The sequence below is a fragment of the Saccopteryx bilineata genome, chromosome 3, assembly GCF_036850765.1.
Source record: "Saccopteryx bilineata isolate mSacBil1 chromosome 3, mSacBil1_pri_phased_curated, whole genome shotgun sequence".
Classification (NCBI taxonomy): domain Eukaryota; kingdom Metazoa; phylum Chordata; class Mammalia; order Chiroptera; family Emballonuridae; genus Saccopteryx; species Saccopteryx bilineata.
This window is the reverse complement of record NC_089492.1, coordinates 262031484-262043735: the sequence shown is the minus strand read 5'-3', so window position 1 is coordinate 262043735 and position 12252 is coordinate 262031484. Positions and strand designations below refer to the sequence as shown.

The 12252-nt window shown below is 41.4% G+C and overlaps 1 protein-coding gene across 8 annotated transcripts in view; it reads left to right on the top strand.

Annotated features, from left to right (window-relative positions):
- Positions 1–587: 587 nt before the first annotated feature.
- Positions 588–12252, top strand: part of CAP1 (cyclase associated actin cytoskeleton regulatory protein 1) — a 31946-nt gene continuing 20281 nt past the window's right edge. For 2 of the 8 annotated variants that reach the window (XM_066269534.1, XM_066269536.1), the window contains exon 1: positions 588–749. The gene's annotated coding sequence lies outside the window, so the exon portion shown is untranslated. Of the gene's footprint in view, positions 768–12252 lie in introns of all 8 variants that reach the window. The other 6 variants (XM_066269529.1, XM_066269532.1, XM_066269535.1 and 3 more) reach the window with 5 other exon arrangements.

The following is a 12252-nucleotide window of genomic DNA, read 5'->3' as shown; positions in this document are numbered from 1 at the left end:
ACAAACAGGAAGTGGAGCGAGCTTCCACCTTCCAAGCCCGAGAAGCGCGAGTTTGGCAGCGGCGGACACGCCCAGAAACCCAGGACTGAGCCCACGCGCTCTCCCTTACCCTCTCCCCACACCCAGCCTCTGAGGGACACCCAGATAACTCTGTCCAAGGGGGCCTTTTCAGGTCACAAACGGGGAAACCGAGGTAGCCACGCCCAGAGAGGCGGGGCTTCGTTTCTAACGCCACGCATAGTTGACAACCGCCGGGAACTCCGATCTCCAGAAAAACCTACCGCTTGGTCCCTCCAAGACTCCTTCTGGAATGCTGTGAAAAGACACTGGCCTTTGCCATTAAAACTAAACTAACAAGGAGAGTTGGCCACCCATCGGTCCTCCTTATCCCGAGGTCGTGCTTAGGCAGTAATTGTGTCCCTTCATTGGTCTGGGCGATTGCGGCTTCTACAGTTGAAAGGCGTGGCTAGCCTAGAGCACGCCCCACAATGTCGCTCCCATCTCGGAGCGGGGCTCCATTGCTTGTGCCCCCTGGGCTAGCGGGTACTCTCCCGGGTATGATGAGTAGGAAGTGGAGTCACGAGCGGGGCGGTCGGACTTCTTCCCCGGCCCTCCTCTAGTCTGTCGTTTCAGCCGGCCGCTCACTTCCGGTGGGGGTGCCGCGCCCAGTGAGGGCCCGGAAGTGGGTCGCGCGAAGATTGCTGGGCGGTTCTTGCCGGAAGTGGAGAGCGGCTGTTCGCAGTCCCGAGGTGAGGCAGAACTCTGAGGTGAGCGTGCGCTGCTGGGAAGGGACGGGGGTCCTCTCCGCGGCCCACTGGTCCCTGGCGTTATTTAGTGGTCTATGTTTCTGACCTATGCGAGCGTGGTGAACCCTGCTGAGGGGCTTGGGGCGGAGGCCCCCAGGACGACCTGGGATCTTGGGTGCGGTCTCTTGAGATGGGGCCGGGGTGACCACCTGAGCCGGGCTGTCCTGGGGAGGCCTTTCCGCTGGATTTCTCAGTCTCGTTCATCAGCCTCAGCGGAAGCCTGATAGCTAAGGTGCCCTACCTGAAAGGAACCTCCAAGACCTTAATAGTCTTCAACCATCTCGTCCCCATTGCACAAACGGGTAAATTGATCTGGGAGGTTGGTCTGCAGTCATATAGGGAGTGAGGGAAAGAATCGGAATCATGACTTAAATTACTTAAATCTAAGCCCAAGTCCTTTCCGCGTTCATTTCCCGGGAAACTCTGTTTTGAAGAAGCGGTCTTCCTGTGATGTCTTCTCTTGAGCAGCGGCAAGTTAAAGACTGCTTGAACTTTTTATTTATTTGTTTGTTTATTTATTTATTCGTAGCGTTTTTAGATTGCCTGGGGAGTTTTTAAAAAGAAGGGCAAGTCCTTGTATTTGCATTCAGTTCGTCTTCCCTTCCTCTACTCTGTTACTCTTATTCTTAAGAATCAAGTTAACTTTATTGAGGGTGTTGCATCGTTCTCTTTCTGAAATCAGATGGCTCAGGTTTGGTCTTGTCTTATTGCTAAGTGTCTGTAGCCATAGATGCCTTATTTAACTTATTTGCACCTCATTTTTTTTATATTAAAAAAATGTTTATTTTAGAGAGAGAGGAAGGGAGAGAGAGAGACAGGAACATCAATCTTTTCCTGCATGTGCCCCGACCAGGGATTGAATGAGCAACCTCTGCATTTTTGGGAGGATGCTCTAACCAACGGAGCTATCCCGCCAGGGCTCTTTTTCATCTTTTTAAGTGGCAAGCCCTATGCACCTCACAGAATTAAATTTAGTACAAATTGTGTCTATTCTATCTCAGGCACTCTGCCACATCCAGGAAATGCAGTTTTGAAACAACACCAGCTAGACACTGCCATCATGGAGCCAACAGTGTTTGCAGGGATGTTTAAAAAGTAAACATAAATATGTTGAGTTTTAGGAAAGAACAGGGTGCTATGCAAGTATGTAACAGGGGCTCAGGAAAATCTCTTCTGCAGAAGCATAGTTTAAGTTGAATTTTGGAGGATGAATAAGAATAAGTTTGATGAAGAGAGGATGACAGCCTTTTGAGACAAAAGTTAGAAATGTGTCAGTTGAAGTTCTTTGTAAGGATCCTTGCTCAAGTGAAAAACAGCGCAGCCAATACATTCATCATTTGCCGATTATTTCTTGAGCCTTTAATATGTGTGAGGTACATATTAAATGAGGCACTTGGCCTTGGTAGCTAAGAATACAGTTGTTCTTATGGAGTGGAGGAGGGGACAGACAAGAAAGTGGGGATGGCTTACAATGTTATAGTGAGCACAAGGCTGAGACAGTAGAAGAGGAAAACCTGAGCCAGGTTTTCAGGCTTTGAGAAGAAAGTGGGAGGCCAACTCTTGCAGGACTTTTTTTTTTCTTTTGTGAGAGAGATGGGGGGGGGATAGGAAGGGAGGTAGATGAGAAGCATCAGTTTGTAGTTGCAGCACTTTAGTTCATGATTTCTTCTCATACATCCCTTGATTGGGGGGGGCTTCAGAAGTAGATGCTGAGCCAGTGACCCCTTGCTCAAGCCAGCAACCATGGGGCCATATCTATGATCCCATGCTCAAGCCAGCAGCCCCATGCTCAAGTTGGTGGGTGAGCTTGCACTCAAGATGGCAACCTAGAGGTTTCAAACCTGGGACCTCAGTGTCCCAGGTTGACGCTCTATCTGCTGTGCCACCACTGGTCAGGCTTGCAGGACTTATTTACTGCGGTGAACCTGGAAAAGGGATTTCCATGCAAAGAGTACAAGTGCAAGGACATGGAGGTCTGGACATGTGAAAGACCATGACTAGTACATTGTGACTGGAATTCTAATAATGCTTGAAGAAGAGGAGAGAATTGGAAATGGTGAGGTCAAATATGAAAGACCTTGTAAACTATGCTGAGGAATTTGGAACTGACCCTGAAATCTGTGGGGAGGTTTTGAAGATTTTATTTAGGAAAATGATGTGGTTGGATTTGTTTCGGGAAGTTCAGTCAAGTGGGAAGAGAAATGATGAGGAAGTAGACTGGTGTTTGGAAGTATTGCCATAATCATGACTTGAACTAAAACAGTGACTTTGGGAAGGAGAGGAGGAACCAGATTTGAGCAATATTAAAAAGATGGAATCCATAGAACTGGAGGCTGATTGTTTATGGGAATGAGGAAATATTCCCAGTCTAGGATGATTGCCTGGTTTTCTGGCTTAGGGAACTGGGTGGTACCATTCACCAGGATAGGTAATGTGAGAGGGAGGGGTGAGTTGGGGAAGTGGCATGGAAAGAAAATTAATTTTGGACATACTAAGTTCGGGGTGTTTGCAGCACATCCAAGCAAAAGAAGCAGCAAGAGCAAAGATGTGAAGGCAGGAAAGGGTTGACGTTGTTCAGTGAGGTACTGGAACCTGGAGTTTATGGCAGAAGACCAGAAAGAAGTAGATGCCTGCCAGGTTATGAATGGGTTTTGATGCCTTGTTTAAAGCATTTATATTTTATTCTGTAGTTGGCAGTTTGCTGATTTGAGTTCCTGCAGTCCAACATAAAGAAATTTCTATAGCCCTGACTAGGCAGTGGTGCAGTGGATAGAGCATCAGCTGGGATGCAGAGGACTTGGGTTTGAAACCCTGAGGTCGCTGGCTTGAGCGCAGCATCACTGTCTTGAGCATGGAATCATAGACAAAACCCCATGGCTGCTGGCTTGAGGCCAGAGGTTGCTGGCTTGAAGACCAAGGTTGCTGGCTGAGCAAGGAGTCACTCGCTCTGCTGAAGCCCCCTGTTCAAGGCACATGTGAGAAAGCAATCAATGAACAACTAAGGTGCTGCAACAAAGTATTGATGCTTCTCCTATCTCTCCCTTCCTGTCTGTCTGTCCCTGTCTATCCCACACACACGCACACACAAAAAAAGAAACAGAAATTTCTATAGGCATTTCCTGCCTTTTTCTTCCCCCAAAATACTTGATCAATCAGGTGAACATAATTTATGTCTCAGAGAAGTTTAAATAAAATGGTAGCAGTGAAAGTACTTTGTGAAGCGCAGCTTGTCATGCAAACTGAGAGTGGTGGTATTGTTAAGATTTGGTGAGTGTATTTTTGCCTTGAGGAGGTTAGCTGTTCAGTTTGTAAAATGTATCCAACACGAGGGGATTTTTTTCTCATCCCTTTTCTTTTATACATACATTTGTTTAGTTGTAATTATTTTTTTAACCAGGGACTAAGTCTTTTAAAAGTAACTTCCTTCTTTTAGTTTTCTGTGAAGCATTATGAGTCAGAAATTCATTTTACTTAAAACAAGCAAATGCATTGAAAGTTGAACCTTCTGGTTTGAAGTTTAATCCCAAGATTTGAAATCTGAGGATTGTTAAGCCATATCTTACCCAGTCCTAATGGTTATTCCTTTGAATTGTCATCATCAGGTTTTTTCCTTTACTTTCTGCTACTTGGGTTTGTTTCCTATACTTCATCTCTACCACAATGAGACTAATCTTAAAAAAAAAAATTTTCATCTCATTACTCTTCATATTCCCATTGTCTTCATTGGATGTTGCTGTTTGACATTCTAAATTAGAAAGGCCCAAGCTCTACCACATTAGTATTTTATTTGTACCTCTTGTGCTTCCCTTTTGCTCATTACCATTAGGACAGGGTTTCTCAACTTTGGCACAGTTGACATTTTGGGCCAGATTATTTTTTGTTGTGGGGTTATCCTGTGTGTTATAGGATTTTAGCAATATCCTGGGCCTCTACTCATTAGATGCCAGTACCACTTCCTCAATTGTGACAACCAGAAATGTTTCCAGACATTTCCAAATGTTTCTTGGAGAACAGAATTGTTCCTGATTGAGAACCACCGCATTCAAAAGTATCACAGCTATCATTGTACAATGTCTTATTGTTCCAACTAATTTCTCTGAGGGTGGGCTCCATGGCCATGCTTAGGACAGTATATGGTACCCTGCAATGAATGAATCATGTGTTTCATCAAGACCTCAAGAATTATTGTTTATTCAAGGAATTCCTGGGTAGTCTTTGAAGGACTTGCCATTTTGATTTGTTTTCTTCATCAGAGGATGATCTTAATAGAGAAATGCTATTGATTAGGGCATTCACTAGACTAGAGGAAAGCTTGTGTTAATTGACAGTGCAAGTTGAGAAATTTTTACAGGATGATGCACAAGTAGTTTTACAGATGTGAGTACATGAAAGAGTTTATTCTTGTATTATTTATTAATTATTATATTATTTTCCATATAAACAATTATAAACTTACTTTTGCCCCATCCTATATATTGAGAATATATAAATTTCTGTTTTTTCATGTTGCCTGCATATAGACAGCTTGGTTTAGAGGACAAGGATTATCATCATTTATTTTAATTTTTTAAATTGATTTTAGAGAGACAGAGAGAGTAAAGGAGAGAGAGAGAATTCATTTGTTGTTCCACTTAGTTGTGCATTCATTAGTCACTTCCTGTATGTGCTGTGACTCAGGATCAAACCTGGAACCTTCATACTTTGGGATGACACTCTGACTGACTGAACTAACTGGCCAGAGCATATTATCATTTATTTTAAATTGCATATAGTTTATGATGTTGTAGTCAATGTTTATGTTTATTGACTAGATCATTATAGTTTTACCATCTTTAATGCAGCTACAGCATTCACCATGAAATTTTTTTTCTTGATATACTATCATATAAGCCTATAAAAATAATCATAGCTCTAAAAATATTTCTCATGTACAACACAGCTTTGTTTGCCTTGAAGTATTACCAAACCTGTCATGTAAAACTTTTCCATCCAATTGGAAAATAGTTATAGTTGAAATGTTCCACGGAAGGAATGAGCTTGCTTTTTTTGTTTTCTTATTTTTTCCTCCAGAGGTCATAAAAATTCCTGTACTTAAGTTAATTATAGACTTATAGTCACAGATCTTTTCATACATCTAATTGTAGCTGAATCGTAGCTAGGGACAGTTGGCATCCTTGAATCTATCTTTATGTATGAGAATGGGGAATGTTCTGTTTAAAGCAACTGCCCAGCTGAAATCAGCCAATGCAGTTTTTTCTTATACAATGTCAAAGGTGCCTGCTAAATGCTCTTATGCGGTTAGTCTTCATAATATTCCTTGAATATAAGAGAAAGAGTGAGAGAAAGAGAGCCTGACCAGGCTGTGGCACAATGGATAGAATGTGGGCCTAGGACACCGAGGACTCAGGTTCGAAACCCTGAGGTTGCTGGCTTGAGTGCAGGCTCATCTGGCTTGAATGCAGGGTTGCTCTCTTGAGCCTGGGATCATAGACATGACTCTGTGGTTGCTGGCTTGAAGCCCAAGGTCGCTGGCTTGAGCAAGGGGTCACTGGCTCAGCTGGACCCCACACACACACCAAGGCATCAATGAGCAACTAAAGTGCTGCAGCAAGTTGATGCTTCTCCTTTCCCTTCCTCTTTGTCTGTCTGCCTCCCTCTTGCTAAAAAGAGAGAGAGAGAGAAACCCATTTCTACACAGTTACTTGTTTGCTGTTGGCTGTTGAAACAGTTCCCAAGTCTGACTTCAGCTTGTACACTACTACTAGCTTTCCTTACTCCTGGAGTTTGAGATAGAGGACCATGTTAAGGAGGGAACAGGAGACAGGTGCTGATACTGAATTGGATTCTTTCCCTCCCTAGAAGATAGTCCTTTCTTTCTCTTAATCTAAGCCTCAGATGGCAGTGACTCAGGCACTAAAATGTCATTGGTTTCATCAGTGAAACCAAATGCTTGGGGAAGAACACTGGCTCCTGATTTGGGTTAGATTTAGATGGCATCTTTACTGGGGCAAAGTGGTGTCTGTCTGTTCTTTGGTTTCTGGGTTAAAACAGACAACTTGTAAGTATCTGTTAGCATGTCTAGGTTTTGCTTTGTGGCTGAAGTGTTAGAGCCTAGTGATGAGAATTTCTATATTGTTAGAAGTAGAACTAATGCCTTATAACATTGTTAAAGTTTGGAAAATAGAGGGGCAAATTGTCCAAAACCCCATCACTCTGATGTGACAAATACTTTAAATTTTGTGTTTTCTTCAAGTCTTTTTCTACAGTGCATTTAACTATTGTGCTATAATTGGAAGTCTAAGCTAACATTCTAGTGAGCATCTTCCCACCTATCATTTTTCCCACATTAGGATTACTTTCTTAGGATAACATCTCAGAAAGAGAATTACAAAGTCAAGGCCAAGAGAAGTATTTTGAAGCAGATCAGTTGTACTACCATAGTACCATGTTTCCCCGAAAATAAGACAGTGTCTTATATATTAATTTTTGCTTCTAAAGATGAGCCAGGTCTTATTTTCAGGGGATGTCTTATTTTTCCATGAACAAGAATTCACATTTATTGTTGAACAAAAAAATCATTTATTAATATACTGGAGTCATGTCATCACAAACATCAGCATAACCAGCCAAACTCTGAATGCCATCAAGAATTTCTTGTGACTCTATTTCTTTTCTTTTTTTTAATTTTAAATTTTATCTATTTATTTTAGAGAGGAGAGAGAAGGTAGAGAGGGAGAGAGAGAGGAGAGAGAGAGACAGAGAGAGAAGGGGGGAGGAGCTGGAAGCATCAACTCCCATATGTGCCTTGACCAGGCAAGCCCAGGGTTTCGAACCGGCAACCTCAGCATTTCCAGATCGATGCTTTATCCACTGCGCCACCACAGGTCAGGCAGTGACTCTATTTCCATGTACAACAATCTACCCTGTTTCCCCGAAAATAAGACAGTGTCTTGTATTAATTTTTGCTCCTGAAGACGCACTAGGTCTTATTTTCAGGGGAGGCCTTATATTTCTAAGCTTGAAAAAAACTGCACTAGGTCTTATTTTGGGGGAAACGGTATTCAGGCTGACTTGTATAGTTTCTTTCTTTTCAATTTCATTTTAAGTTAGGACTTAGAGAAACAACTATCAGACAAAGTAGAAAACATTTTCAGCATAGCAACTTCCTACTCAAGTAGAAATTCATACCACTGGCTTAATTGCCTGATGAAATGAGACAAGAACTGCAGGAGTAACCTAGTTCCATTTACTTTTGAATGACTTCCTTGAATAGAAGGAATTGGGTTGTTTGAATTGTTAGAATGGTGAGTATGAAGCAGCTTTAACAGGTGTCCCTAACCATTTCTGATTTTTTCAGACCATAGAAGAAATTGCTAGAGAATCAAGATTCTAGTTTTTTTTTTTTTTGCTCTGCGTGATATCCCTCCAAGAGCCTACCCATTTTTGTGACTTCATGACATTTCTTTGCCAATAACTTGCAGATATTGATCTCCTGCCTTGATCTTCTTCAAGCTTTATTTCTAACCAGTTACTAGACATTTCTTATTAGAAGCTTCATCTCTTCACACTCTGCATATCCAAAACTGACCTCATCTTTTGCCTAACTGGAACACTGCAGAACATGTTTCTGCCCATATGTCATTATTCTCGTAGGCGACTGGATTTACAACTCTGAAGTCATCTTGGACTCTCTTCTCTGAATGCTGCTGTATACTCAATAGTCAGTGCTACACAGTTATTACTTGTTCTGTGTTTAATGCACACTTGTTTTGTGTGATCTCCAAGGGCAAACCAAGATCAGTGGGTGGAAGTTGCAGGGAAGCCAATTTTGCCTCCATATAAGGAAGAACTTCTAAATACTTTGAGCAGTATGAATGCAGTGGGCTGCTTCCAGAAGTCTTGGGTTCTCCATACTGAAGGTATTTGAACAGAGGCTACCTGACTAATTGCTGGGAATGTTGAAAGGACTCTTCTGGCATCAGATGGAGTTTTTACAAGATGATTCTAGACTCTCTCCTAATCTTGAAAGCCAGTGATTCAGTGCGTTTTGTTTCTCCTTGTGGATTCCCTTAGGTCAGAAAAACTGTTTTACCATTCTATTTCCACAGCACTTAATTTAGGTGCTGGTCACTTAGTTGCCTAAAACTGATCGTTTGTAGGTTAATTGATTCTCTTCATTTGGTTTCTATATCTGGTTAGACACTAGATGTGGATTTTTAACTTTGAAATATAAAAATAATATTTTGTAGTTTATTTTATAGCTAGATGAATAATGGCTTTCACCCTTAGACCCTAATATCTTTCCTTTTTTCCAAATCCCATTCTGTTTATCAGACAGTATTTGTGAAATTTTGTTTATTTTGTTATTCCATCAGTCAGAATCCTTGAATGGTTTTACACTTATCACATCAAATTCAAATACTGCCTAGCTTTTCCGTGCCCTCCATAACCTAGCTTGACTTTCTTTTTCAGCCTCTTTTTTCATGATACTTAAAGCTGCATGATCTATGTGGGCTAACCTACTCATATTTGCTGTATATAGCCTCCTGGTTCTCTCCTCTTGCTTCTGATTACTCTGGAATGTCTTCCCTTTTTTCTTTTATCTTTTCTATCAAGATGCCCCACTTCCTTCCTAAAACTAGATTACTACCTTCAGTCCTCAGTGATTTCTTCTGAGCTGTCAGACTACATAATTAATTATTCAGTAGAATTCAGAATCTTACAACATTCTAAAGAAAAAGCTTTAGTATAAAGGCTGGTACTTTGCCTGACCTGTGGTGGCGCAGTGGATAGAGCATTGACTTGGAATGCTGAGGTTGCCGGTTCGAAACCCTGGACTTGCCTAGTCAAGGCACATGCCAGAACCCTGGGCTTGCCTGGTCAAGACACAGGCAAGAAGCAACTAGCAGTTGATGGTTCCCGTTCCTCCCAATCCCACCTTTCTCTCTCTCTTTCTCTCTCCCTCCCTTTTCTCTAAAATCAATAAATAAAATCTTAAAAATAAGTAAACATAAAAATAAAGGCTGATACTTTAACTTTCCTTGATCCAAGTGAAGTTAGACAATCTCTGATAGAACTTTTAAAAATATAGGCTTCAGTCTTTATTACATTGACATTTCATGTGCATTGTCCTTCCCAGTAAAAATGAAAGCTTCTGGAGGGCAGAGACTATATATCTTCTATTTCTTCAGTAGCTGCCATAATGCTAAGCACCTTCATTTTATGAGCATCTCTTCTGTGTGCCAGGTTGTTCTGGGTGCTGTGAACTAATGGGCTGGAGTTGGGGAAAGAGACTTGATACATATCCATCCTCCTGAAGGCCTCTATTCTAGCACACAGTATGCAGTGGTAACATTTTACATTTGATCTGCATTTTAAGGCTCCCAAAGTAAGTACTCCTCTATAAAATGTACTCCTTTGAGCCTGACTGGTGGTGGTACAGTGGATAGAGTGTCAATCTGGGACGCTGAGGTCCCAGATTCAAAACCCCAAGGTCACAGGCTTGAGCCCAAGGTCACAGGCTTGAGCAAGTGGTCGCTGACTCAGCTTGAGCCTCTCTACACCCAGTCAAGGCACATATGAGAAGCATTCAATGAACAACAAAAGTGACGCAACTACTAATTGATTCTTCCCATCATTTTTCCTTTTTTGCTCACTCTCTCTGTCTCTTTTGCAAAAAATAAATAAAATATACTTCCTCAATTTTTTAAAATTTAATTTTATTGATTTTAGAAAGAGAGACAGACAGAAATATTCATCTGTCTCTGTATGTGTCCTGACTGGAGATTGAACCAGCAACCTTTGCATATCCAGATGATGGTCTAACCATCCAAGCTCTCTAGCCATAGTCTTAAAAGAAGCAACAAATTGGTAATATATAGCACAGCCATTAGGGAGTTTATTTTCCTATAGAATCAGTTTGAAGATCTCTATAGCAATGTGGTTTGTGCCCAAGAAGGCAGCATTTTGAAAGATTGGGGTGTTTGTAAGATCCTAAAACAGATGAGCCAAAAAGGAAAAAAGGGGAAAAATACTTTTCCCCAGACTTATCAGAGAGAGGAGATAGCCAAACTTGTGTTTATTTATCTGCCCCTACTGCCACCCAGGAACTCTTACCAAACCCCACTATTTATAGTGCCTAGTACACTTAGAGTACGGGGATTACAAAGACAAGACATGGTTCCTCACAATGGTTGGAGGAAAATTACCTGTTGACTATTAAATAAATTGTTATTTTAAATTTTATTTTATTGATTAATTTGAGAGGGAGAGAGAGACATTGATTTGTTATTTTACTTAGTTGTGCATTTATTTGGTTGATTGTTATATGTGCCCTGACTGGGGGGTTGAACCCGCAACCCTAGCATATGGGAACAACACTCTAACCAACTGTGCTACCTGGCCAGTGCTTAAATAAATGAGTTGAAACCTGTGTGTTAAATGTGTGGTAGAGATAAGTACATGAGGTACCAGTATGTGGGAGTACATACTGGAAATGCTTCTTGGAGAGGTGATACCTTAGATAAGACTTAATGGACAATAGGAATTCTGAAGAGGGGGCAGATTGGAAGGAAAAGCATGCCACACTTCCTGGAAAAGGGCAATACCTTAGCTGAGACTTAAAAGGCAGTAGGAGTTCTGCTATAGGGCTGACTGGGGAGAAAAAGTAACCAAGCAAAGAGGATAGCATTATAAAGGCTCAGAAGTGAGAGATAGTATGACTGTCTGGAAAATGCAAGTAGTCCTGTATTACTGTAGTGTGCTGAGAAAAGGTGTGGCAAGAGATTAAACTGGATGAGTAGTAGGTGACAAAGCAGGACCAGATTATGGAAATCTTGTTTGGACTTTACTCTGAATGCCCTGGGTAGTATTGAATAGTATTAAATAAAAGACTGTCATATTTGCATTAAGAAGGATCTGTGGTAATTTGGAGACTGGATAGAGTGTATTACTGGAATTAGGAGGACTGGCAGGGAGGTTATTGCAGTAATCTAGCAAAAGTCAAAGACTGAATTTTTGTCAAAATGAAGGCAAGGGTAATTATAAAGGAGATTTGCAAGATGGAGACTGTGGGTTTTGAAAACTGATTAGATTTGGGGAGTAAGGAAGAAGATAATTTAGTTAACATTTATGGAATCCTTGTTAGTTTTTAGGACTGAGCCAGCTACCTCTACATGTTTTGTTTTTTTCAAATACAAGCAAAAGTTTATTTAGAAAGTCAAAGCAGTGGAAGAAGGGAGCCAGCTGGGCTGTGTGGGCTCAGGAAACAGTTACAGAGGCAAAAGACCCTTGGAGCTTAGGAAAAAGAAAGGCAGAGAGAAGGAAAGGTATGGGCAAACTGCAAGGAGAGAGAGCTCAGGTATTTCCTCTTGATTCTCACTGCAGCCCCTTGGATTTTGTACTGTTGTCTCCATTACACAGATAAGGAAGATGAGGCTCAGAAAGT